Here is a 27,287-nt window from a genome sequence, read left to right on the forward strand (position 1 = left end):
GCAACATATGGAAGGGAATTTCATTTTCCTGAGGCTTTCTTGTGATTTAAACAGAGGAGGAAATCTGTTTCCCATGCATTATCTGATGGGATGGAACTGCACAAATGATGAATAACTGGTTTGCCAGCCTAAAAACACGATTGGAAACTTAACAGGTGTCCAAGGACTCCTCTCCATTTTTGGTACTCATGCCCTTTCTCTTCTGAACTTCCAGAGAAGGATGGAAATCATACTTTGATGATGCCCACACTTGCAATGTCAGATAAATCAAAAGTCAAAAGCAAATTGATAAAGGGGCCAGGTAAGGGAGAAAAGAAAGCCACCAAAGGAACTTCTAAGGTATTGATTTCTTTCCCCTCAGATAGGTCACTCTTCAGTGTATGTAGGCTTATGGCATAATGCCTGGCACAAATGCAAAGAAGCAATTACTTTTTTTGTAGAGTGTACATGGCACTAACTGCTGAAATGACCTTGAAGATACTGTCTGCGTTTTATATGGAGAATGGAGTGGAAGATGAATCACCTGTGATGTCCCTTCTTTGCAGCAGAAAGGGAAGGCAATTAATTATCTTTTGATCTCAATCAAAGAAACATAAGAAAAGACATTTGATGAAGATCAACCTGGAGCATACAAATCCAGCAGGTCCATAATTTCCCAAGCAGATCCCAAATGGATCTTTTAATGAGAATGTTCCTTTCATACCAGTCCAACCTCTCACAATAAGGCAGGATTTCTAGTCAAAATGTGTCTGCTGTGATGCTGACAGCTGCCCAGTGGGATGGGGTCATATAACAGCACTGCAGGCATCCAAGGGACATCGGTTCTCAACCCCTGTGTCAACCTCTAGAGTTCCCAGGGTCGGGTCAGCATCCTAAGGACGCCTGTGGTCTCATTCTGGGACACCTCTGGAGTATCCCACAGAACAGGGCCATTCTTTGCCCAGAGCGTTCCCAGACCCATTTTGTGGCTTGCTTTGTAGAGGCACACCGTGAAGCATGAGAACAAACATGACTGGGAGTGGAGGTTGGGGCCGAGATTGCCAAATCATTGAGAAGTCCTGGAAAAGACAGGCTGCTGTGGCTTTAATGGGAATTATGGATTCATACTGGAAAAGTTAGTTAGAGATAAAGAAAAGATGCCTTCTTTCTGCATCCCGTAAAATACATGGGCCACACAGAGTGCATATTCATAAGGTAGATTTTAATTTTTCAACCACTTGGAAAACACAGGATTGTAATCTGTAAGGGACATGCAAACTATTGCATTAGTACTCCCCTCTTCAAGGGTCAGATTTCAGGAAACTCTGGGCTCCAGAAAAGTAGTAAAGTAAAGGAAGGATGCCACTAGTCCCCAAAGTCTCTCATAGTTCCCTAGCCCTAGAGCTACACACTTTAGTTCCTTAGGAACTCACTGGAAGCCTTACTGTCTCTCAGTTTGGATACACTTTCCTGGTCCTAAGTAACATTGAAGAAGAGAACCTGAAGGGTGAGGGCTGGTATAGGGACAGATGATGTGACAACTAACATTCTGCTCCAGAGAAGGGGAAATTCAGGACAGAATTATGATCCGCATAAAAAAAATACACTTAGGGATGCCTGTGTGGCTCAGCAGTTGAGCATCTATCTGCCTTTGGCTCAGGTCGTGATCCTGGGGCCTTGGGATCGAGTCCCACACTGGGGTCCCTGCAGGGAGCCTGCTTCTCACTCTGCCTATGTCTCTGCCTCTCTCTGTGTGTCTCTCATGAATAAATAAATAAAATCTTTTTAAAAAAATACACTTATTTCAAAGGAAAACTCCAAGTTACAGGGACAAGTTTAAATGGTATCACTATGTTCAATATCCTCTATTTTCAAAGGTAGAAATGTAAAATGCATATTTGAAGCAAATTTCAATGACAAATGGGGAAGAAACTAGCTTTTTGCATAAGTTGTGTGGAGTTTACATTACTGTACAATTTGCTTGTGCAGAACACGTTAATCTTTAAAGACTGATAATAAAACACTGCACTTGGACACATATAGTTGGACATTTTTAATAGCTTATTATGTTTCAAATGTTCTTTTCAGAATAAGTTAATATATAAAGTTACTAAAATGATAGTAATCACCCTAATAAGTGGCATCCAGATAACTCTGCTCTTTCAAGGCTTATATATGCAGGGTGAAAAATGTAGTATGTTCTTTTGTATAAGAAGATGCTTTTCTTCTGATCGTGGCAGAGGGCTTTGCTTTCTTGCTCATTGGAAGGCCTGTAGGAACCCATGCCACAATCCTACCTCAAAGGAAAACCTCCTGGATGAAAAGCACTCCCCTACCAAAGCTAATTTCAAAGTCCAGTTTAGAAAACAGGGACAAGACCATTCAGATACACTATATAAAAAATCCAATAGAAACAAAATCACTGTCTTGAAAAGATATCTGCACCCTTCCCCATGTTCATAGCAGCATTATTTACATTAGTTAAGACATGGAAACAATATGAGTGTCCATCAATGGACAAAGTGATAGAGGAAATGACAATGGAATATTATTCAGCCATAGAGAAGGATATCTTGCCATTCCTGGCAACACAGATGAAACCTGAGGGCATTATGCTAAGTGAAATAAATCAGACAGAGAAAGATAAATACTGTATGGTCCCATTTATATGTGAACTCTAAAGAAGAAAAATAATAACCAAACTCAGATATGAAGAACAGATTGGTGGTTGCCTGAGACTGGAGGGTGGGGAGGAGGGGAGAGGGATGTGTTCAGGGTGGGTGAAAAGGCTGAAGGTGGCCAAAAGATACAAAATTCTAGTTGTAAGTTAAGTCTTGGGGGTGTAATGTACAGCATGGTGACTATAGCTAACAATACTATATTAGATATTTGGAGGTTGCTAAGAGAGGAAATGTTAAAAGTTATAACTATGTGAGGTGATGGATTCAAATTTGTTCTGGTAATCATTTCACAATATATACATATATGAAATCATTATGTTGTATACTGAAAACTAATGTTATATGCCAGTTATATATCAGTTAAAAAATAAAAAGATTGCAGAGACTTAAAAAAATCAAATGATTAGAGTAATAAATGTTGATATAAATCCCTATTCTTATTACTCCCTCCTGTCATCAGCAATGGTACTATATATGAAAGGAAGATGAAATTTCCTCATTAATCTCTTATCCAACTATGTTTTGCATATGGCAGGGATTTGAAGAAGTGCAGCATTATTTTAATCAAATGTCATTGCTTATGCTGTGGAGCATGACATGGAATTTTCTGTCTAGATCTTCTGAACTGCATAAATACTACTGAACTGATAGTGCTCACTTACTTATGGTGGCTCACCTAACATACTATTATTCCTCTAATTCTGACGGTTTGTCACAGGACTTACTAGAGTCACGACAATGTGCATATTTATTTATGCAAAATAAGAACACATTTGTCCTGTCAATGTGCTACATCTGTCAATGCTATACTCTGGTTCCAGCTCTCAGCTTGAAATGTGAAGTCTGGTTGTTATGCATGATCCTAGGTAATTTATGGGCATTAAGTGGGCCTAGGAATTTCCTTTTGTTTGAGCTGTCAAAAACTCTAACCCAAAACTCTAAACCTCCTTAGAAAATTTTTATGATGTTGAATATAGTACTAACATGAAACTGATAAGCTAGCATATAAACAAGCTGGCAAAATGAAAGAATGAACTAAAATATGTATCTACATGATATTTAACACAGAGACTTCATAATACAAAGTCTTAGGTAAGTTATCTTGTAATCTTGTTGTGTTATCTTATTGGTTTGCATTTTGTTGTGTTTTTCCTCATTCTCCCTCACCTTATACCAATCATGAGAGGCAGGTCCTTAGACTTCCCCAAATGCCTGCGTCTGATATTTTCTGTGTAGCTATTGTCTTATTTCTAGATTGTCTGTGAAATCTCCTTAACAGAAGCTTTTCCTTACCTTCTTAATAACCAACCCCTGTAGAGCCAATTGGAGGAGATTAGGTGGGCATAGGCATGTATTTTAGACCTGGAGATCATCTGAAGAGCACATCTGCTCTGGATCTCTGCTTTGGAGGCATGAGATGTATCCACTTCACAGAAGTAGTTGAAGCTTTGAGGTGACAGAAAGGAAAGGACAGCAAAATGACCACTAACGTATTTTAGATCTCTCTGTGCTTGTGTCTATACAGATAAGTTAAAGACCTCATTATTTTGGAGGTATCATGAAATCTGCCCATGGGGTGATTTTTCTAAAATGAGAATAATACCTGAATCTGCCTGCCAGAGTTGTTGAGAGTCTTTAAAGGAAGGTTATATGTAAAGCTTGGTGCCTATCTGTTATTCTAATGTGACCATGAATCATGCTTATAGGGCAGAGAGAAACAATGTCATTTAGCTATTTAAAAAATACGGGACTTTTAAACTAGAAGAAATTTTAAAAATAAAACCTCCCACTGTATTGTCTCATAAATGAATAAAGTAAGGCCGAGAGGGGTCAAGTGATTTGCCAAGGTTGCCCAGGTAGTTAGGGATGGGAATGAAATGAGAGACCAAATCCCTTCATTCCTGGTTTAAGTGTTCTTTCCTTTATCTTACAATATGCTTGTTTTTAAATCCAGCATACGTAACTATGAAGACATACTCTAAGATCCTCTTTGGGAATAAATTTCATTCTTTGGGAAAATTATTAGCTTTCTGGGACCACAGGTACTTAATTTCATAAAGTGCTTCTGCAGCCAATATCAGTTCTTTTAAATTATTTGATCGGGTGGGCCAGTGTGCTTCAGAGAACTCAGTGTGCACGTCCTCTGTGTCAGAGACTGCCTGCAGCTCCTAGCTAGACACACTGTTTCCTGACCCTCCAGAAAGACCCCTTAACCAGGGATAATATATGTTTCAGAGCAAAGAGTAAACATCAACTAGCAATTGTATCTCTTTACCATCACACAGTGAATCAAGTATCTGGATTCTAGAAACAGAAGGAAGTTTGCCTGCATGTCGGCATCATGAGATTAAGGTAAGCATAGCTACACTTGGGAAAGAGGAAAATAGGCCAAACTGAAGAGTGTGAGAAAATTAGCTCAGCTGATTTGACGTGAACATCTGCAGAAATTGTTAATGGGCACCGTGTCTAATTAAATCCACCAGACATAAGCATGCCTGTTATCTGTGGAACGGTGTTCTTCCCCATGCTGCACCTGTTGCTGGCAGGGTAGACTTGCATTCTATCATGTGCAGTGTTGTAAGGGTTGGAGGGAGAGAAATTTGAGGCTCTAGTCTGATGCACTTAGAGACGAGCATATCACCAGGGGAAAACAGTGTATTCCAGACTCGAGTGCAGACTGAGAGGCAGATACCCTGGGACCTCACTACTGTTCAAACCACCAGTCCAGAGCTCCTCTCAGTTCTGATGGACAGACCTGGCCTTTGGACAGTGTAGACTTCAGAGAAATATTCATGCCCTGAACTTGATTTCAAAGAAGATATTTAACCTGTTCTACTGGAGGGCAAAATGTTCAAGTTCAAATCAGTCTCCATTTGTGTACAAATGACTATTGTGCAAATAACAAATGAAATGTGTATATCCAAACCAACTAGTTTTTGACCAATGTTTCCTTGGTTATTCTACATTTGGTCAGGCATTAGTTGGTGTTTAGCCATGCCCCAAGCTGTTCCCGTGAAAAATGGTCTCCAGTAATTCAAACAGAGTGTCTCCCTATGTATGGGGTGCTGGGCTCCACCCAGTCCATTGGATTGCACCCAGTGGGTGCAAGTGGCACGGAGGAAGCAGCAGGGCACAGGGATTAATTATGTAGGCTCTGGAGTCAACCCAGGCCCCCACTTGCTAGTTACATAACTCCCCAACAAGTTACTTTAGCTCCTTAGCCTTAATTCCCTCATCTGTAAGGTGGAGAAAACAGTAGCACCCACCCCAAAGTGTACTTGTCAGGCTTGAATGAAGCAAGGGATGTCAAGTGCTTAGGCACAATGAACCTGCCCATCAATTATTTTCATTAGTTACTCCTGAACAAGCCATCTCCAGCAGGTGCCACTGGTAGCTCAGTGCTCAGGTTTATCTTAAAGAGGAGAGAAATATAAACTAAAAACCAAGCCTGAGGTTGAATAGAGTTATTTCAAGACCTCTGATATTATTTAGACCCAATATGTTATTTATCCCCATTCCATATACCAATAGTCATTTTATCACATACATACCCTGCCCCTCTAAAACCTGCCACCCCTTGCACAGGTACATGTTCATGAGCTCATGTGATCTGGTGAGGTAAAAATTAGGTTGATAGACAGGGAAGTTGGGTTCTTGGTTAGATTTTCTCACTAATTCTGTTAAAATGTATGTAGTCACCACTGCTTAAATTTTTAGCTAAAGTTATGATAACAAAGGTGTACTTTAAATCTAGTATCTCTTACTCATAGCCTAATGAGGAATTAAATCCCAGGAGGAGGGAAGGTGTGGAGAACAGGTAGTAAGTAAGAATGGGATATCCAGTTCTTTTATCTTTTGTATCTATAACTACTTAAGTACCTCTTTCCCTTTCCTCATGCCCACACATGCCACTCCAGAGTGACATAACCCAGGTGAATGAGATTGTGGTGTGAAGCATTTTGTGGTCTTTGTAGGAAGTTTGGAATATAAGTGGAAGGACATGGTTTGCATGGAAATAACCTTGCAGATGACTTCAATGACTTCTGCAATAGCAAACCTCCAAGGGTGGAGAGATACTCTACAGAAGAAAACACATGAGATCACTGTAGTTGACACTGGACTCTCCAGAGAGCCTCTTAATGGATACTTTGCTATTTTTATCTCTTCATCTGCTCTTAGTTCAGCTATATTGAGATCTGAATGGTGATTAAAACAATTGTTTGAAACACAGTGTACTATTCCTGTCACAATGAAATAGAATTTTTATTTTCAGTCTGTATTTAAAATTGTATCCTTTCATTTAACAGAATTTATTCAATTAGGCTTGTACATAACATCACATCCTGTACAAAGCATCACAACCTGTGATGCTTTAAATGAACATGTTGACCTACTTTTTGTAGGCAGTTGGAACATTTATTAAATAAAATGCCAGGCAGAAAAAAAGTGGTACTGAATAAATACTACCATTCACACTCACATCTCCTCCATATCATGTCTGAAAAATTCCTTCTCAAATTAACCCCCATGGAGTAAAAGTCTGTGTAAACAGATGGACTTTGCACCTTGCCCTAAAGGTCAGCTGGCTGGAACACTGTAAGCTTGGCAGCAAATCTCTTAGTCAAGGACCTTCCCATAAGAAAAGCTTCATCTTCATCTCAATTCAAGTGACATGAACAGGACTTGGCTTCCATCATAGACACAGCATTCAGCTTGGCTTCCAAAGGATCCTGTTAGTACTGATGATGGTGGTGCCGATGATGATGGCTGGGAGGCTGTGAAGCATGTTATATCTTTCCAGACACTTTCACATGCAATCTCACAAGTGAAACGTGCAACCACACTGAGTAAGAAATGAATATGCAAAGTATATTTTTCAGGTGAAAAAATAAGACATATAATTCAATCTGGGCTCGTGAATTTCTCACATCAAAAGAACTTTAGTATGGGTTTGAATATATCTCAAAAGAATCCAATTTTGACATTTTAATGTGCAATCCAGACTAGTAAAAATACCAGCAACCCTGGTTGGGGGCTACAGAACACACAAGTCATTCAAACATAACATGCTGTGTACCCCGTTACTGACTCTGCCAGAAGAAGTAACAGGAAATATGGTCCTCATCAACAACTGGTAGGCGGTAGTGTGCTGCAGCTGCATTATTCTAAAAGAATCTGTTTTTCCCTCAAAAGAAAATTCAGGAATGTGATTATTTCCTGTCCGTCTCTTTCCTGAGTCATTGAACAAGTACCCATTTTCTACTCTCAAGTCAAAATGCTTGCTAAACTGTGTTTTAGGGAGATTACAAAGTATGTTCTGAACAGGAGAGCTTGTTGGATCTTCTCTATGACCATAGTACAATTCAAAAGAACTTTGTTCAGGATCAGCTAATTTTTTTTTTCTTTCTTTCCCTTCTTCCCCCTCATCCCCACACAACTATTGTTGGAGTGTCAAATGGGCATCTCTCTCATCTCTCAGATTGATGGCATCGTCTAGGACTTCCCACATAGACAAGATAAACGAAAGGCTTCCATGGACAGGTATGTAACTGTGGAGACAGCAGTGCCGCAGAAGAGGCCTCCAGATCAGAAAGAATGTCTGTCCCACAGTCAACTCTCTGGCTCCGAAGTCACCTTTGACATGACTTGCTGAATAGGAGTTTGTTTTCCAATTTCCATGGTTCAGCCATAGGCCATGCAAAGTAAATACTGGTAAATGAGCAACAGTAGGTTCAAAGGAACATAAGACTAGAATCCCTCCTCCTTTGGAAGACAGTTTGGGTTGCATTCACATGTGAATCAATCTGTTTAGGGTCTTTGAAGTGACTTTGATTAAGAGTTGTAGCCCAATAGTAGTGAAATGGGCAGGGTCATCAAAAGAATTGGCAGTTCCAATATGGACACTCAGCCTGTGCACCACATCCAGAAAGAGTCCCAGGTAACGGCCTTACATGCAGAATGCTTTCAGCTTCAGAAAAACAAACCAGGAACTCCTTATCCATGCACGTTGGCATAGAAGTGGGTTTTGTTTGAAATAAAGAAAATATTCCATGAGATTTCATGTTTCTACAGATCAGCTTTGAATTAAATTATTTCATAGTTCATTAAAATTTTTAAGTGCTCTTTAATAAGCAGACAGCAATAATTTTCCTTTAAAAAGCAAGCAGTTTATATATTTTCAATAGACATAATTTATCTGTTCATAAATAAAACAAAAAAATAATAATTAAATCCCCAATTTCAGAAACCACATAAAATCAAAAACTCTCTGTAATTGTATGAGAAATGCTAAAATTAATGAATATTTAAATTTTGTAAGATGGTTGATTTGTAAATTCAACAATCTTTTGGGAGAAGAAGAAAACTAGTGATTTGTTGAATGACTAAAATTTCTACTTCACCTCAAAAGAAGAACCTGGTTCCTTTGCCTTTTGTCTTTAGTTCAAGTTACTATAATATTTGCATCTACTTCATTCATGTTTTCTTCACTTTAAAATGTCTTCTACTGCTTACTTCAACAATCTGTGGAATTACCTTTTGATTCTTAAGTAGTTTAATTTTGGAAGCCCCAAAAAGAGGAAATAGTTGAGGCCAGTAGTATAGTTGTCACAATGGAAAGAACATGGGCTTTGGGGTCAGAAGGAAATTAATAACTAAGTGACCCCTATCAGTTTCTCCTCCTTTTAGGCCTCAGTTTCACTATCTGAAAAATGGAACCGTGATACTTCTTGCTGAGTTGCTCTGAAGATTAAAGATGAAAAGTACAAACTATTAACTATATGCAGTTACTTGTTTAACAATGGCATTTATTGTTATTAAATTTCTTAGGCTTGTTTTGTGATTTTTATCAGCTCTGTTATTGGCCCAGTTTTCTTTCAGGCTGGTGCTGTTTTATCTTGGGGCAGTACTATGTTTCTATGCACATATTTCCAGTTTTCATGGGATTTGAACTATACATATACAAGTACACAATGGATTTTTAAATTTAAATTAAAACAGAAAAATTAATTTCTGTTAGGGTTTGGTCACATACTATTAATAACTGTGATAAATGTGTTCTGGAACAGTAATTTTAAATGGATGTGAAAGGCAGAACTGCATAATTATTGGCTCAAAGTAGAATGAGGACAAACACACTCCCTTCTAACAAGAATATTAATACCAAGTTGATTCAGAAGGCTCCAGAATTCTCTAGCTAGTGTGGGGGAATCGCAGTCTCCTTTCCTGTGCTGCAGAGAGCTGAAATTCATTGCAGTCTCCATCTTTCTGGGAAAACTCTGGTTCTTTTCATCTATGACCAAAACAGAGCAAGTGCCACTGTTCTTAGCAAGTTTTATTTCCTAAAAAAACTGAAAGATCTGTCCACATTGTAAGAAAGCAGATTGACTGATTATTTATTAGTCTTTAGGAGCTACTGAGGGTTCCAAGGGAATAATACTCTGAATAACCATGCAGCTGCTGAGCAAGTCTTACATAGCAAGCCGAAGCTTTGGCCCTCTGAGTCTACCCAGATGGGACCCCGCAGAGTTGGTGGCTAAGGTTCCCCTGGGCACACAGTGTGAAGCAAACCCGGGTCAAAGGATTACCTAGGTGCATGTTCACATTGAATTTATGAAGGGTGAAGAAAGTTAGGATATTTGAAACTTTTCATAGAATAATATGTCAGGTGAAGTCATGATTACACAATGAGTATCTCTAGAATATCTTCCCCATGTTTGAGCTCATCTGTTTGTCCATATCAATCCCAGCTAACACACGTCATTAAGAATGTGAGTGCACTTTGTGTCAAAAACTAATTATCCTGGGCTATAACATCCTTCGCTCCCCCTGCCACCGTAAGTCTTTCCTCTACGGAATTAAAAATACCTTCTGTAATTCACAAAACACTCCTGCTAGTAGCATTTCAGTTTATTAAAGGAAATAATGCTCTTACTTTCCTCCCTTTTATCACCATCCTTCCACATGTTAAAAAAAGATCTACTTTTTTCTTTTATCCCAACACTCCTTTAAAAAGCAAAATATTCCAAATTGCCATTAAATGTTCAGAAGGAAAGGATGAGACAATAATGAGGAATCGTCCTTTATATGCTTTATTAATGAGATAAGAAATTTTGGGAAACTTCTCTTGATGGGGCAGAGACAAGAGTTGGGGGGAGATGCGTGAAAGAAGAATATTTAGAGAGAAAAACTAGTAAAGCAAGAATCAGAAGAAAAAGAGCTGCCCCTCCACAGAGTAATCAATACTCAAGAGGAAAAGAAAGAATAAGAAAAGAGATTTTATGGATTGATGTGACCTCCCATCATCTCCCGTCATCTTAGAGAATGACAAAATTTCCCACATAAGGAAGAAAAGAGGGGAGAGTGCTTTTGCCAGGTGGGGCTGTATCACAGCAATGATTGTTCTAGGCATTACCTGTAAAAAAGAAAACCATGCTTTGTTTACTTGTTCATGTGCTTCATTGGATCAAAGAATATTTCTATTAGAGTTCTATTTGACAATTACAGTTCCCATTTCTAACTGGTAACCATTCATACTTAGTGGACATTATAAAATAACTCCTGATTCTAGTGATCCTTGATTGTTCTGGTTTTTTTAATGTTTGAATTTGAAATGTCTGATTGTGACCTACATCTTCTAACATAAATTGTTGCTTACACTGGATTTGCCTTGTGGTTCAGATGTGGCTCCATCTTACTTTGTTCAATACCTCTCTATGGTTTACAAAAGTGTCTCACATGCTTCATTTTTACAATGAGATATATGCTGATTTTGTAAGTAAGTAAACTGAGGCACAAAAGAAGTGGCCAAGTCAGGCCTTCTGGCTCCAAATATAATAATACTCCTTCCACCAACAAGTAAACAAATTAAATGTGCTGGGTATGATAGATGCCTTCCAGAAGTCCGCAAAAACACACAATGGTGATTGTTACTGGTATTGAGTGAGCAGAACTATATGACACTGTCCCAGATGTCTTACTAAAATGAACCTAAAAATGACCTCAAGGATTGGCAGGGCCACCATCCTTCAATGTGTGAATGATGTGACACCACTGATTGACACAAACCCAGCTCAGACCTCAGGAAGAGTGGGGGGAAGACAAGCCAAGTCACAATCCAAATTAGTGCAGCCGCTCCTGCAGCTCGAGGAACACAATGTGGTCTTTGACTAACCTTTCAAAGCCCCGTGTAGCTGGAGCTCTGATGGTGCTTGTTAAAGAAGAGCAGGGCGGGTCCAAGCTGACAGCCTGGAACATTGACCAACACGCTGCAACTGACGTGTAAATCACCCTCTGATTTGGGGTCTCGAACTTAGACAAGGAAATGTCATCTCCAGATTTGGCCCATCATGTGTTTATGCAGAAATAGCCCCTCTAGGTGCCTCTCTCTACCTTTGCAGACAAGTGACATACTGCTGGTTGAGATAATATTTTTGGAGTTTATTTCCAAGACTGGCTATGGTTTTAAAAATCATCCCTTTTATCTGAAATCAAACCACAGTTTTCCCCCTGAAAATGCCACATATTTCTTTATCCAGAGGATAGGAAGTAGTGAGCCTATCTTGTCAATGGATCCCCAGATCCCCTTACCAGGCTGAAATTCTACCTTGGGGCCTTAGCAGCTGCCACTTTCAGGGCTGTCCTTGTTCTCTCTTCCAGTGCCACTTGGTTGGCCTCTTTTTCATTCAGGGAGTTTGGTTAAGATACCACAGCATCTGCAGATGTGCAGACTATCCATATGATTTACGAGTTGTCCATTTCTTTTTTTAAGAAATTTTATTGCTTGTTACTAATGAGTGAGCAAAATGAAACTAAAAGCCAGCCACAATGGATAACAACTTACCAATTTTTTAAAATATTGACTAAGAGGAAGCCAAGATGTATCTCTACCTACCTGGCCAAAAGGTACAAATTTTCTGGTGGTGGTTGGCTGGCTCAGTCAATAGAGCATGCAGTTCTTGACCTCAGGGTCCTGAGTTCAAGCCCATGTTGGGCATGAGGCCTACTAAATAAATTTTAAAAATACAAACTTCCAATTATAAAATAAATAAATCATGGGGATATAATGTACAACATGGTGACTATATTGTGTTATATATTTGAAAGTTGCTAAGCAATCTTAAAAGTTCTCATCACAAGAAGACAAATTGTACCCCTAATGATGACAGAAGTTAACTATACTTATTGTGGTGAGCATTTTGCAATATATATAAATATTGCATCATTATGCTGTAAACCTGAAGCTTATATGTTTTATGCCAATTATATCTCAATAAAAATAAGTATGCATAATGTTAAGCATTTGTTTTCCCTATTTTCATTCCTATCAACATCACCAATCAAGAGTTGTCTAGAGCAGCGACTCTTATATGTGCAGATGAATTTCCTGGGTGCTTTTGATTCAGTAGGTAAGGGGTGGGGCTTGAGACTCTCCATTTCTAAGACATAGACTGCTGATGCTGACCCTGTTAGTCCAGGGACCACACTTTGGGTAGCAAGAGACTTAATGTTACTTCATAGGGATTGACCAGCTGAGAATAAGAGGGGGTGAGTATGATAAAGGTAATACAATTCAGATTGTTTTAATAATTTACAAATATCTGAAAAAACAGAGCTCATACCAATGGAAACCTAATTTTGCTTTAGGAATGCCTATTGATTTATAATCAATAAAATATCAAAATAAATTAAAGTGTGACCTAGATTTCCCAATATTCACTTTCTTTAATTTGCAAGACATAGATAATTCTTAATTCTCTTTGTGAACTTGTGGAGGCTGAGAAAATTAAGACCATTCCTCCTCAAGTTTAGTGTTAGCACAAGTACAGCCATCTCAGGCCCCTGTGAATAAGAGCTGAACTTTACAGGAGAAACCGCAGAACGCCCTTAACAGAGATGGTCCCATATCAGAACAGAGCTCAGAACGCCCTTGACAGAAAGCCCCATATCAGAATGAAAACAGAGCTTAAGAAACTCCCCCATCCTTTCCCCTATATCAGAATGAAGAAATTCCTCCACCCCCTCTGGAAATCCCCTAGATCAGCCCATAAAAACCCAGCTGTAACCCACCTCAGGGTCCAAGTCCCTGCTCCGCTGTGTCGGGTATACTTGGACCCAAACTCAAGCTTGCTAATAAACCTTCATGTACTTGCGTCGGTGTCGGCTCCTTGGTGGTTTCTCGGATTCGCAATCTTGGGCACAACAAACTAAATAGTAATATATTCTCTTAAAACTGATTGTTTGCTTAGCGAATTCAGGATGAAATTATGAAAAAGTGGGAGCTCCATTGAGGCCTATGCCACTAGGAAACTGAATGCAGCTATAGGACTTTCGTTATACCTTGAAGGACTTCCCCGAGACCACTCAGGTCAAATCAGCTTGCTGCCACCCTCCAAAGTAGAAGAGCTCTTCCCTAACAATAGCAAGTATTATTTAGAATATTGACCATATCCAAAAAGAGAAACTGTTTCAAAGAATTCCTGTTGCTGCTTCAGAAAGTAATATTTTTGATTAAATGAAATCATCATATCATCTCTGAATATTAAATTTAGTTGTCAGATATATATATATATATATAGAATGCCTTGGAATTCAGATTGTTCATGTCATCTTAGTATAGAAAATAGCAACAGTGGTATTTTGTGGTAGCAGGTGAGAAGAATGTCCATAAGAAGAAAATCAATTGGGAAAAGAACAAAAATCAAGCAATGGCTATCTAGAGCAGTGCTTTCCAAGAGAACTATAATACAAGCTACAAATGCAAGCCATATAATGTAAGCCAAAAAAAGTAAAAAGAAACAGATGAAATTAACTTGGGTAATTTATTATATTTAACTTAATATATGCAAATTATCATTTCAACATATAATCATTATTAAAACCTATTAATATATTTTACTTTCTTTTTCTAAAAAAATAAAATCATCAAAGTCTGGCACAAATTTTATACATACAGCATATCTCAGTTCAAACTAGCCACATTTCAAGTGCTCAGTAGCCATGTGTAGCAAGTGGTTATCACACTAGACAGTAAAGAGGTAGACTATTTCCATCATTTCAGGAATGATGGAAATTAAATTACACTGATCTAAAGTGGTGATTCTTAGCAGAGGGGCAGTCTTGCTCCATGGGAAACATCTGGCAATGTCTGGAGATATTTTTAATTGTCATTGTTGGGTGGGGAGGAACTACTGGCATCTAGTGCATACAGGCCAGGGATGTTGCTAAACGTCCTACCATGCACAAATGCTCCCCTGCCCCAAAACAAAAAAATTATCAGGCCTAAAATGTCAATAGGGCTGAGATGAAAAACCCTACCCTAGAGAATTGGTTTAATAAGAAATTATATTCTGTTCTTTATAAAGGCTCTCATTCTCTCATTCATTCATTCATTCATTCAAAAACTACTAGTAGAGTTACAAATACCACTGGTCACCATATTAGTAATTTAGGCATAGAGACATCAAACATCATCAAATATGATCAATGAATGACATAAGTGTTATATTGATGTAGATATGGGGCAAAAGAAGGAGCAATCAACATGTTTATGTTTTTATCCACCACAGGCTTGACATAAAGGTCTTACATATATATAGATACATGAAAAGGGATGATGAAGGAAAACCAAAAAAGAAAAAAGAAAAAAGAAAGAAATAAGATTCAAAATAGAGGAATTAGAAGGAAAAAGATTTTTGGAAGAAACTGAAGATTTTTTTGCTACATTGAACAACTGTGAAGGAAATGGAAAGGCAAAGTAGAGCAAAATGGAATCTAAGTAACATGTGGAGCAAAACAGAGGGAAAGGCCAGTGACATTAGTCACAACTGTCCATATTCTAATATCCTGATATCCATTTCCCCTCTCCATTCTCCACAGTCTTTCCTAAAAGATCCTCTCTACAGCTACCTCCAGCAGCAAACTTTTATTTATTTATTTTTCCTTGAAAGTAAAAAGAACTTATTTTCTGGAAGGATGTCAAGTTACTGTATATTGTGACTGGAAGGCAGGCTGACTGGAGATAGAAAGGGTCAGTGTCTGGACGGCGATCTGTCATGAACCAAAGCCTGTCATAGATGGCCCTAGAGATGCAGACAAAGACGCATGACCATTATTTCCAGAGAGAGCCTTTAAAGCACCTTGGGGCGGCCGTTCTGCACGGGGCCCTGAGCTCCCGTATTGGACCACCTGCCAGGAGCTGTGTGTCAGGCTGACCTCTCCCAACCCAGTGTGAATAACTTCCTAGAGGTAGCCCCACATAAGGGCAGGGCTGCAAGCAGGCAAAGAAAGAGAAGAGATTTATAGCTCTAGGATATCTCCCTTTTGAAAATGAAATGGCACATTAGGGGAAAAAGGGGACTTGGCTGAAAGGACCTATCCCCAGGCATGACCAGTGCAACGTGCCTTACCCAGCCCGAAAGCTTGGGCCAGTCCAGGCAAGTCTGTAGAGAAAAGAAAGGATTGGTGTGTTTAGTAACAGACAAGCAGAGGCACCCTCAAAACTTCTCTGATCCGTTTTTTAAAAACCTTATCCAAAATGATTTTTTTCCCCCAGAAGGCAGTGTTTGCCTCAAAGTTTTAGAGAGGCCTTTCCTACAACAAGGGAGGAATCATGCCAGCATCTGGAAAGATGTTAGGTTCTACTGTCAGGTGTATTGGTATCTGGGAAAGAACTGTGTATGCCATTAAAAAACTCTTCAAAATAAAAAGAGAGCTAGGTTTGTTCTCTTTTGAGTCTTGTTTAACCCCTAAGAAATTGCTTAAACTCTTAAAAACCCTGCTGATTCTCTTAAACCCTGATGAATCTTTAAACCACTGAAAAAAATCAGCCCTTTCAAAAAATAAGATGATGGCAGGCTCCCTGATCCTGTTCCCACAAGGACATAGAGTTGCTTAGAGCCCAGTCATCTCTGCTTTTCAATAACAAGCAGCATAGTGGGGCAGTTTCAACCTCAGAAAATATCTCATTCTTGGGGGATGGTGTCTTTTCTGGAGTTTTGACAGACAAAGAGGAGGTCTGGGCAGAAAAACTGAGGTTCAATTTCAGAGTTCCACCACAGACATGTCTGAGGCTGTACCAGGGAAATCCATACACAATGAAAACACAGACAAGGGAGATTTGCACAGCTTTTAACTTAGGTAAAAAAAACATGTAATTTGTTAAGTAAGAGGGCACTAACACGTGCCACGTCACGCTGGATTTTCTTGAAAAAAAAAACATAGTTAAAAAAATAACAAAGTTAAACTTTCAGTCAACCTGAAAATATTAGCTTTTTATGGGGGCAGGGCGGAACGAATGGAACAGCAGTGCTTTTTTTTTTTTTTTTTTTTTTTGATTGCCCATTTTCTGAGTCTTCTCAGAGAAAGAATGATAGGGGAGTGAGGCAGACAGGAAATAGGTATGGGGGAAAATATTTAGGAAAGTATTAAAGATACAGCACAAGTAGAAAAGGCTGGCCTCTACGACTTGTGGCCAAAATATATGTCAGGTCGCAATGATAAATGTTGTTTTTCTGGGATTGAACTTTGAAATTTTTTAATAGGAGAAAAAAATGCAAATGAGTCAGTAGCATATGGATAGACAACACAGACTGAAGCGACGTTTTATCATTTCTTATTCTGAAGTGGCTAATACTTTTCACGAAGTTGCACAGGTTCAGAAAAGGAGATTTTAATTATAGAAAATTTTCTTCTTTAAACTATAAAACAATATTTTCGAGAAAAAAGAGAAAGGCTGGACCTCAAGCATAAGATCAGAGATCAGGATCTATGAGACATAATGGTCTTTATTAACCAAACTCTTGACAGAAAGCAGGGCATAGAATAAAGTATGAGAGATTTAAGAATGAGTTTCACATGTGGATTTAAACTCCCAATGTTTATAAAATGACCTTCATAGAATTTTTTTTCCTTTTATTGAACAAAAAAATTCCACCATCAAACTTCAAAATTTTCCCCATCTGGTTTTTAATTATCTCGATTTCTTCTTTATCATTGATTAAGATCATTTTGACCAACTAAAGAAAATCCTCTCTCCTGTGTTGTATATCCCCTCTGACCTTTAGTCAACAATCATGTGCTTTCTAAAAGATTTTTAAATGATGAGGAGGAGGACAATGATGGTGAAAAAGATAATAGGATACTTAATATCTTCTTTTCTGAAGTTGGTGGATGCTAGTTCAAACCTGTAACAGATTCTACTTCTCTATCATTAATTCTTTCCATCACAATTTCAAATAATTATATCTGGTCCCCAAATAGAAAAACTGGTATCAAAAAGTGTCAGTTCTCTTGATGTCCTGGGTTTTATGTTGGGATGTAAATGGTGGGGGAAATGGTGACTCCATTAATAATAATTTATTTTCCCAAATGAAAATCCAGGGAGACCTTACTGTACTTAATACTCTCTCTTTTTCTCTCTCATGGTATAGGCAGGAATGTGGAGGGAGCGCTGACCCCCAGCATCCACACAAAGAGCATTGGACAATAAAGAAGGTCGACTCTTTCTATACAGACCTGCCTTTGTGCTCCGTGTGGGGCTTGATCCTTGCGGCCTGAGAGCTCAGTAGATGCCAGGGAGATAGATGTGATGTGTTAGCCTCATCCAGGGCAGCAGCTGAGCCACTTTCACACAGGCAAGCAGGTACAGCCGAGCCTGGTAACAGATGAGAACCCCTAGGGAGCCCTTGACTATGGAGAATGAAAAATCAAAAGAAACCATATTGGACACAGATACAAAGAGAGTCCCCTGCTCCTTTTCTCTCCTCCCTTGTTCTCTTTCTCCCCTTCGTTAGGAAACATCAATGAATGTGGAAAGCTGTCTTTCCCCTGGAAGCATTGGAGGGCACTGGGACTCCAGATGCTATTCTATGCAAATGGTTTCCATCCTTTCCTGCCTGGGGAGATGTTCTTTAACCCATCTGCATATCCATTTTCTGTCTTTTCTGGGAGATAGAGGCAAATTAAGATATGAAAATACTTTCCAGACAATTGTTTCCTCTGCTTTACTCTGGTTGAGTGGAAATGTGATCAAGTGAAGTAGAGTCGGGTTGCAGTGGCTGTCCATTTCAGGGTGTCAATGCCAGTGTCTTGGAAGGGGAGAGGGGAGGTGCCAGGAAGCAAGGTCCAGAAGGAAGTCAGTGAGGTACCAATTAAAACTTAAAAAACATTTTCCTCACATTTGGAAGTAGGGTGTGAAAGTGTGTAAAAAGAGTTGGCATCAAAATTATGTAAGTACTTTCACTATAATATAATTAAATTTGATATTTCATGGTTAGAGGTGACCCATCACTACTTCCCTATTTGCTTTCAAAATACTACAGTATGATTTAAAGGTATTTTGTTTTATTTTTCATTTTACAGTATCTTTATGAGGTAAAACCAATTTTATCATATTTGTCATATGACTGAAATTTTTTAAAAAGTGCAAAGAATGACAACCCAGTACCAGGATTCTGAGGTAAAATAAATTTTAATTGTGAGGTTAAACTACCCCTAAAAGCTGTATGCCAAAGAGGATGCCAGGCATTTCAGAGTGTGACACCTACTCTTTAGCCCGAGTTGATACTAAGTCACACTTAGAACAAAAGCTCAGATAATATTTAAATAAACTTGATATACACTAGAATGTTGAAGGGATATTGAAAGTTACTATATCACGTATTTTCTTCTTTATTAAATATGAATCTAATATCCTGATGAAATGGGACACATTTATGTTATATTTTTAAATGTAGTTTAGAGTAATTATACTGGGTTTTTACATTACTGGTAGCATTGCTGGTCTGCTATTCTAAATTGATGTTACTTAAAAGGAGTAAATAATTCACCACCAAAAAAATTAATACCTTAAAGGGGATCAGAGCTTCCTTTACCACCTTTATCTTCAAGGACATGTGCATACACACACACAAGACAGCCAATGTCTTAAAACATTATTCTAGCAGGGAGTTTGTGATATGTAAAAATCCCTTGTGCTAAAGTTAAGACACAAATAATGCTTTTACTATGAATTAGCCTATACTCCCAACCACATGTATATATGATTTTGGTATTAACACAGCAGTGTGGAGGCTTGTGTGTGTGTGTGTGTGTGTGTGTGTTTCCCTTTGAGAACACACATCTATAGTTTAGAAGAGAGCATGGTAAAGAAATCTAAATTCAGGTCCTGAATCAAATTAAATAATAATAGACTAATCTAAAGAAACAAAATATAGAACACATGTGCTTCCTCTCACACTCACTGCAGACATCAATAATCAATCATGAGACTTTACACCCTACTGCGCCTCAGAATCCTTCTCAACAATGCTACAAGGAATCACTACTATTAATCAAGCTGGCATATAGGTTTGGATAACACTCTATTTGCCCATCCCTGGACTAGACTCTTTAATCTATTTGTGCCTTGGTTTCTCTATTTCAGGGAAATGATCACAAGGATTAGAATCTTGTATGGAAAAAAAAGAATCTTGTATGGATATAGGGTTGTGAATTTCTGGAATAGAGCATCAAGAGATGATATATCTTTCTTTGTCTTTTTTCTTTAAAGTAAAAGTAAGGCAGGTAATGTTAATATAGGAGAGTTTGGGTTAACTCTATTAAAAATAAGAAGTTCCAGGGGCACTTGGGTGGCTCAGGCAGATAAGTATCTGACTCTTGATTTTGGCTCAGGTCATGATCTTGGGATCCTGGCATCAAGCCCTGTGTAGGGCTCTGAGCTCTGTGCTCAATGGGGAGTCTGCTTCTCTCCTACTTCCTTCCCCCTGCTCCACTCCCCTCCTCTCTAAAGTAAATAAATAAATCTTTAAAATAGGAAGTTACATTATTCATAGTGTAACCCTATCCATTTTTAGAATTCTATCATGGCTGCCTCACCTATGCCTTACCTCATAATATCATTGGTAATCAGATGTATAATAAATCAGAGATTTCATACAAGTAGAATTTCATAGCCAAAGAATGCTTCTCTAAATACATTTATTGCATGAAAGTATTATTGAGTCTCTTATTGAAGTCAGTATCTTCCCTAAATATATTCCTCTATAAATTAAAAAAAAAAGACTGTTCTGTCTGGCTCCTGGGGTACTCTTCCTTCCTCTTCTTTATCTAATTAGCCCTTGTCTTATTTCATCCTGACTGAAATGCCAACACCCCCAGAAAGGCCTTTCCTTATAAGAGCCAATCCCAAGGAGATTACCAACACTCTTATTATTTTATCTTACAGCATTCTGTCCTTTTCCTCCATGGTTAGAGGAAATTAGAACTTGAAATTAGAAAAAAAAAATTTAAAATAGCTATCCATCCATTACCTATTTGTCTGTCTCCCTAGCTACCTATCTATCCATCTATCTAATCTATCATCTATCTATATCTATCTAAACTTATTTAGCAGTTGTCTTCTTCAAAAGAGTAGGTACCATATTTTTGTGTTTACCACCTAAGACCCTGACTTACTCTGGAAACCTTGACTGCACGTTAGAATCACCTATGCAACTTATAAAAAATCCCTATGTCCAGGTCAAACCCCAAAAGAATTCCATCAGAGGTAGGGAAACCCAGACATTGTTGTGTTTTAACGCTCTATCCCTTTGTGCAGCTAAGACTGAGAAATCAGTTATGTTGGGAGAAGCATCAGTGTAAATTGTCACAGCAAGCCCAAGTGTTTAGCTAAAAAATGCTAACTAATTTTAATAGTTTATTGCATAGTGACACTGTAAACAGCACTATAAGTTATGAAAGCCATGAAAAATATTAGAATCTAACCCAGCACCATCATAAAGGTCTAGGGAGTGTGGAGACAGATATACTGGCAGTGCAAGACAGTGTTTTTACTCTATGTGCCACATTCTTGTACTGGCCAATGAATGGACTGAATTCAGAAACAAAGTACTTCCTTTTTCAATGAGCCTAGCAGTTTGCCAGTGATGAGTACAAAAGCTGGGGGAGAGGTTTTATGCTCATTCACAATCGGAGCTAAGCTGGTGGGATCATATCTCTCCAAAGTGTGGCTAGAGGCGATTAGAAACAAGAGGAAGATTTAAAGCTTGATGCTTCCAAGACATTAATTGGGAGTGGGTTAGTCAATACAAATGTAGCCACCTGCCTGTAAGACATGTATTTAAAGAAAGGATTTATGCAAAGCATCTGATTGTCTTTGGCTGTGGATACCCACTGAGTCTCCAAAGCAAGGAATTGGTGAGCTTTGGGTGAGCAGCCCAGAGCTTGGCCACAGTACTCAGCACAAAAAACAACTGTTGTGGGGAGGGAGACATCACAGAATTGGTATCAGAAGAGCTGATTAGAGGCATTGCTGTGTCACTGACCCCCTTGGTAGCCACGTACAAGTTACCTATCCTCTGGATCTCATTTTTTTCAATTTTATAACTAATAATAAATTACCTAGAAGGATTGTGAGTGTCAAATGCAAGGCCCTATATAAATACTGATTGTTATCATTGCTAAGTGTCTTATAGTAGCCATCACTCTGCACCTCTAATTTTTCTGTGATACAGTATGAGTGAAACCCATTTGCCTTACTGGAATGTTACCTAGGTTACTAGATAATATCATTCTGCTGTTTTTGTAAAAAATCTTAGAAATACTACATTTTGTCAAATTATTCCATAAAGATCATTTGTGACTGGATCAGAATCATAAATTAAGCACAAGCTCTAGCCTTCTTTTCCTTTCTGAAGCCCTGAAAATAATAAAATATTTTTTAAAACTCTAACAAACCTTGGAAATAAGAAGTGATGTCTCAGGTGGATCAGAAATTCTGAAAACTCCATAAAAATGGGAAAATAGAAAATAAAATTGAATTTAAGGAGAAAACCAAAGACCAGAAAAATATACATGGAGAGATTAGTCCACAATGTAAGAACAGCCTTGAAGGTGTTCCAAGCTTGGATTTGGCACATATGGAGAGATGAATGGGACATTCAGGTGGCTGGTTGGGTATTGCAACATAGGCAGTTGGACAAGCTGGCCCTTCTTTCCCTTCATGCTTGTTTCAAGAGAAAAGCAAAAGAAATGCCTTCTACAAGTGGGATCAATGGCTTTGGATATCTATGTTAGAGGGATGAAGTGGAGGCAGAGCCCAAGGTGGTTGGTAAAACTTAAGATGGATAGGAAGCCCCTACATAAAAAAGACCAACTGTTGAAGCAGCCCAAGTAGTAGCACATTCAACTCCTCCACCAAAATCACTGGAGGCTGGCTGAGATAAATGACAATGGCATTTGTAGATACAGAATTTGTAAGAGGACTACCAGACACCAAGATGAATATCCAACTAAGTTTCACCAAGTTCTTGAATAAAACCTGCACCAGATAAGAGAAGTGCTCAGCTCAGCAGGTAATTAGTAAGGCAAACCAAACAAGATATTAGAATGAGTATGATTACAACTCCCAAAGTAGATGTGAGCATATTTAGTATACTTAAAAAATCAGCTAGATATTTGAGAAATTAAGTATTTGACTGTTGAAGTTAACAGCTGGTCAAGGAGCTGAAGAGCAGAACAGAAGTAGCTGAATTAGTGAGTCAAAATTGAGATAAAGTGTTCTTTCCAATATTCTGCACTAGGTCAAAGAAATGGATAATGTGAAAGAAATAGGGAAACATGAGTAGAATAGATCCAGCAGTTTTACCTAGTGTGCATTTTAAGAAAGAGAACAGAAAAAAATATATAAAAGAAATAATAGAATGATTTGTGTAGTTTAAGAAAAAAGCGAGTTATATTAAAGGGACCCTTTGAGTGGAGGCTGGGGGATCTGGAGACACAGGTATATCACTCATATCTATAATTTATGAAATATATGCCCCCACATACATAATTAAAAGTTAACATAAGGAGAAATCTCAATCATTGGGAAGGTCTCCATTAGACAAGGAGGAAAGGTACACGATCAAGATTTTCTGTCTTCATGGGTTTACACTCTTAGCTAGGAAAGGAGGATATCCGTTTATAGAGAAGTAACCACTGGTACTATCTTATCCTGGGAAGAGTCTCAGTCTTTCCAAACCAATGCACTTTCAACTCCTAGTTCCTAACTTCCATTAGAGAAGAACTAAAATTTTTTGGCCCAGGGAGCTCAGTTTTATAAAAGTGGCCTCTTAAAAATTGATTGAGTTGATTCATCTTTTTAATCTAGAACAAAGTATGATAATGTGAAACAAGAACTTTATAGTTCATTTCACTTGGCCTATTTATTCTACTCTAATGAATCTAATTTAAGGCAATCATCACAAATTTCAGAAAATGTGTATGTATACCACTCACAAAAATTAACCTGAAGTGGATTAAAGACTTAAATGTAAGACCTGACATTGTAAAACTCCTAGAAGAAAACATAGGGAAAAAGGCCCCTGACAGTGGTCTTAACAATGACTTATTTTAGAAAAGTACAAGCAACAAAAGCAAAAATAAACATTATAATTAAAAGTTTCTGCATAGCAATAAAAATAAAAATAAAAAGGTAATCTATGGAAGGGGAAAAATATTTGCAAATAATACATTTGATAAAGGGTTTAGATCTAAAATCTATAAGAAATTCATACAACTCAATAGCAAAAAAAAAAAAAAGCAAAGAATTCAATTTAAAAATAGGCAAAGGAAATACAATGGACAAAGGAATTAAACAAAACAATCTTTTCCTTTTTTTAAAAAAGATTTTATTTATTTATTTATGAGAGACACCAAGAGAGAGAGCCAGAGACATAGGCAGAGGGAGAAGCAGGCTCCATGCATGGAGCCAGATGCAGGACTCGATCCCAGGACTCTGGGATCACGCCCTGAGCTGAAGGCAGACTCTCAACCACTGAGCCACCCGGGTGTCCCAAACAAACAGCTTTTCAAAGAAGATGTACAAATAGCCAACAGGTACATGAAAAGGTGCCTAACATCACTAATCATCAGGGAAATGCCAATCAAAATCATAATGAGATAGCACCTCATACTTGCTAGGACGTCTATTACCAAAAAGACAAGAGATAAGATATATTGGTGAGGATGTAGAGAAAAGGGAAGTCTTGTGCACTGTTGTTAGGAACATAAATTGGTGAAGCCATTATGGAAAACAGTATGAAGGTTTCTCAAAAAATGAAAAACAGAACTACCATATGATACAGTAATGCCACTTCTGGCTATATATCTAAAAGAAATGAAATCAGTATCTTGAAGAAATATTTGCTCTCCCATATCATTAGAGCATTATTCCCAACAGCTAAGATATGGAAACAACCTAAGTTTCCATCAACAGATGAATGCGTAAAGAAAATGCTAGATATTATATATATATATATATAGTGGAATATTATTCACCCATAAAAAGGAAATCCTGCTATTTATGATAACATGGATGAAACTAGAAGACATTATTCTAAGTGAAATAAACCCAGCAGAAAAAGACAAATATCATATGGTATCACTTATACATAGAATTGAAAAAAAAGTTGACTATATACAAACAGAGGTCAAATGGTTACCAGGTAGTGGTGAATGGGGTGAAATGGGGAGATATGGTCAATGGGTATAACTTGCACTTACAAGATGAGTAAGTTCTGAGGATCTAATGTGCAGCAGAGTGACTATAGCTAAGAATACTGAATTGTATACTTGAGAGGGTAGATCTTAGGCATTCTCACCAAAAAAAAGGTTAAAAAAAAAAAAAGAAAATGTATGTGTAAGAGATATTCATCGAGGTATTATTCATATGTAAAAAAGGGAAAATTTTATGATTAAATAAATTACAGCATATTTGCATGGAAAAATGCTATGTAGTCAGTAAAATGTTGCTGAGGAAGCTTAAATGGCATAGAAAAATGCTTTTATAAAATCTGAGATGAGAAATAAAGACAAAAAACTATAGCAGTATAGTCTCAGTTAAGTAACAACAAATACATAAATAACAACCACACAGATATACGCTTGAATCTTAGTTATTTAAAAAAAAATCTAGGTTGTTCTTAATTTGTTTTGCATTAAGTTTTTTTAAATTAGTATGTGTCAGATTTATATTTAAAAACAATCCACCCAAGTCCTAGAAATAAGAGATGTATGTTTCCTCTGAAAGCAAAATAGCATGCCACGCAAGTCATAACAGACTGCCCCAATCTCTCTTTCACTCTATTCACTCAGCTGATGCACAGTTGCACAACATGTGATTTTCTGAGCATCTCCCTGTGTCTTTGGGGAACCAACTCCCATGCTCCAAAGTGCCTAAAACCCCATCAAATTAGGTGGAACTTGCTTCCTGTTCAGATTGATGCTGTGGTGATATTACATGAATGTTTGGGATGATAAAAATGCCTCCTGTCCTAGACAGAAAGGTTTGAATATTTTTACTGCTCTCAGTCACTTAACTTTATGTGTAAATAAGAATTTTCTGATTTTTTTTTTTTTTTTACATAAGTCACCTAGGCCTTGGCCTAGGAACTACTCACCTATAAAATTAGTACATTTGTAATACCTGAAATAATGGCCCCCTGCTCCATTACAGGGCTTTCCCACTTTCCTCAGGTCTTATAACCTCATGACCCACTTTTTTTTTTTTTAAGAGCACTGCAGGAAAAGAATGCAGTGTAGTTAATCCGGGCCAGATATTGTTTACCAAGATGGTTCACTTCTTCCTTGCATGGACATTCAAAACCAGGAAGAACATGTGACTTCTGAAAGGCAACACTTTGACTCATAAAGCTTCCCTAGGACATCCTCTTGGATTGGGTCCTCAGCATGCTCTTCCCAGGTGAAGTGCCTACTTAGACCCCTGGTAATAGCTGCATCCAGTTATACCAGCTCTATGTCTCTCCCACTGAGCACACATCATAATGATCAAATCCAGAACAAAGTGAAGCAGATGCTCCTGTTGTCCTCAAAATCTTGCTCAGGTACAATTAGAATGTCTTTCCTCTCCTATCTTTGAATTTGCATGTAATAATACTTCCAAACTCAACCAAGGGCCAGTCTCTTCTATACTGTTTATAATTTTCTCCCAGCATAATTCCTTTATAATGAGCCCCTTGTCAGTTCTGATTATGAATTTAGTCCACATTAATCTGATGATACAGCATTTCAATAAGGATGGTAAAGAAAACCACGAGCATATCACCTGCTCTGTCCTGGCCCAGTTGAGAACACAGATCTAGCAGCTGCATTGAAGTGAATGAAATTCTGTTTTCTATAATAATCTTATCTTTGGCTTTATCTTAGTTTTCTATATCTTTTTTCCCTTTACCTTGATTTACATACCCATTTATTTTTACCACATTTTGTAATTGTTTATACTTGGTGGGGAGGGGGAGAGGGAAAGGAAAGTATGTGAACATTTATTTATTGACATAAAGACTTCTCCAAGTCCCTAGGCAGAAGCCAGAGCTTCATGATACCTTTTGTAATCATCGACATCAGTCCAACAAATTGGACTGCTGTCCACTTATGCAAAGAAGATATATTTTAGTTTCAGAGAGAAATGGCTTGGAATGTTTTCCTCTCAATGTATGAATCTGGGAGCTCTTATCCTCTTCGAGGATTCATTAATAAACATAATGTAAAACATGGGTAAAATGATGCATCTATGATTAGAAATAAATTTTGAAATATTAACCTGTTGGTTTTCTCAGAATTTCCTTACTA

This window comes from Canis lupus, chromosome 1 (genome assembly GCF_003254725.2).
Source record: "Canis lupus dingo isolate Sandy chromosome 1, ASM325472v2, whole genome shotgun sequence".
Lineage (NCBI taxonomy): Eukaryota > Metazoa > Chordata > Mammalia > Carnivora > Canidae > Canis > Canis lupus.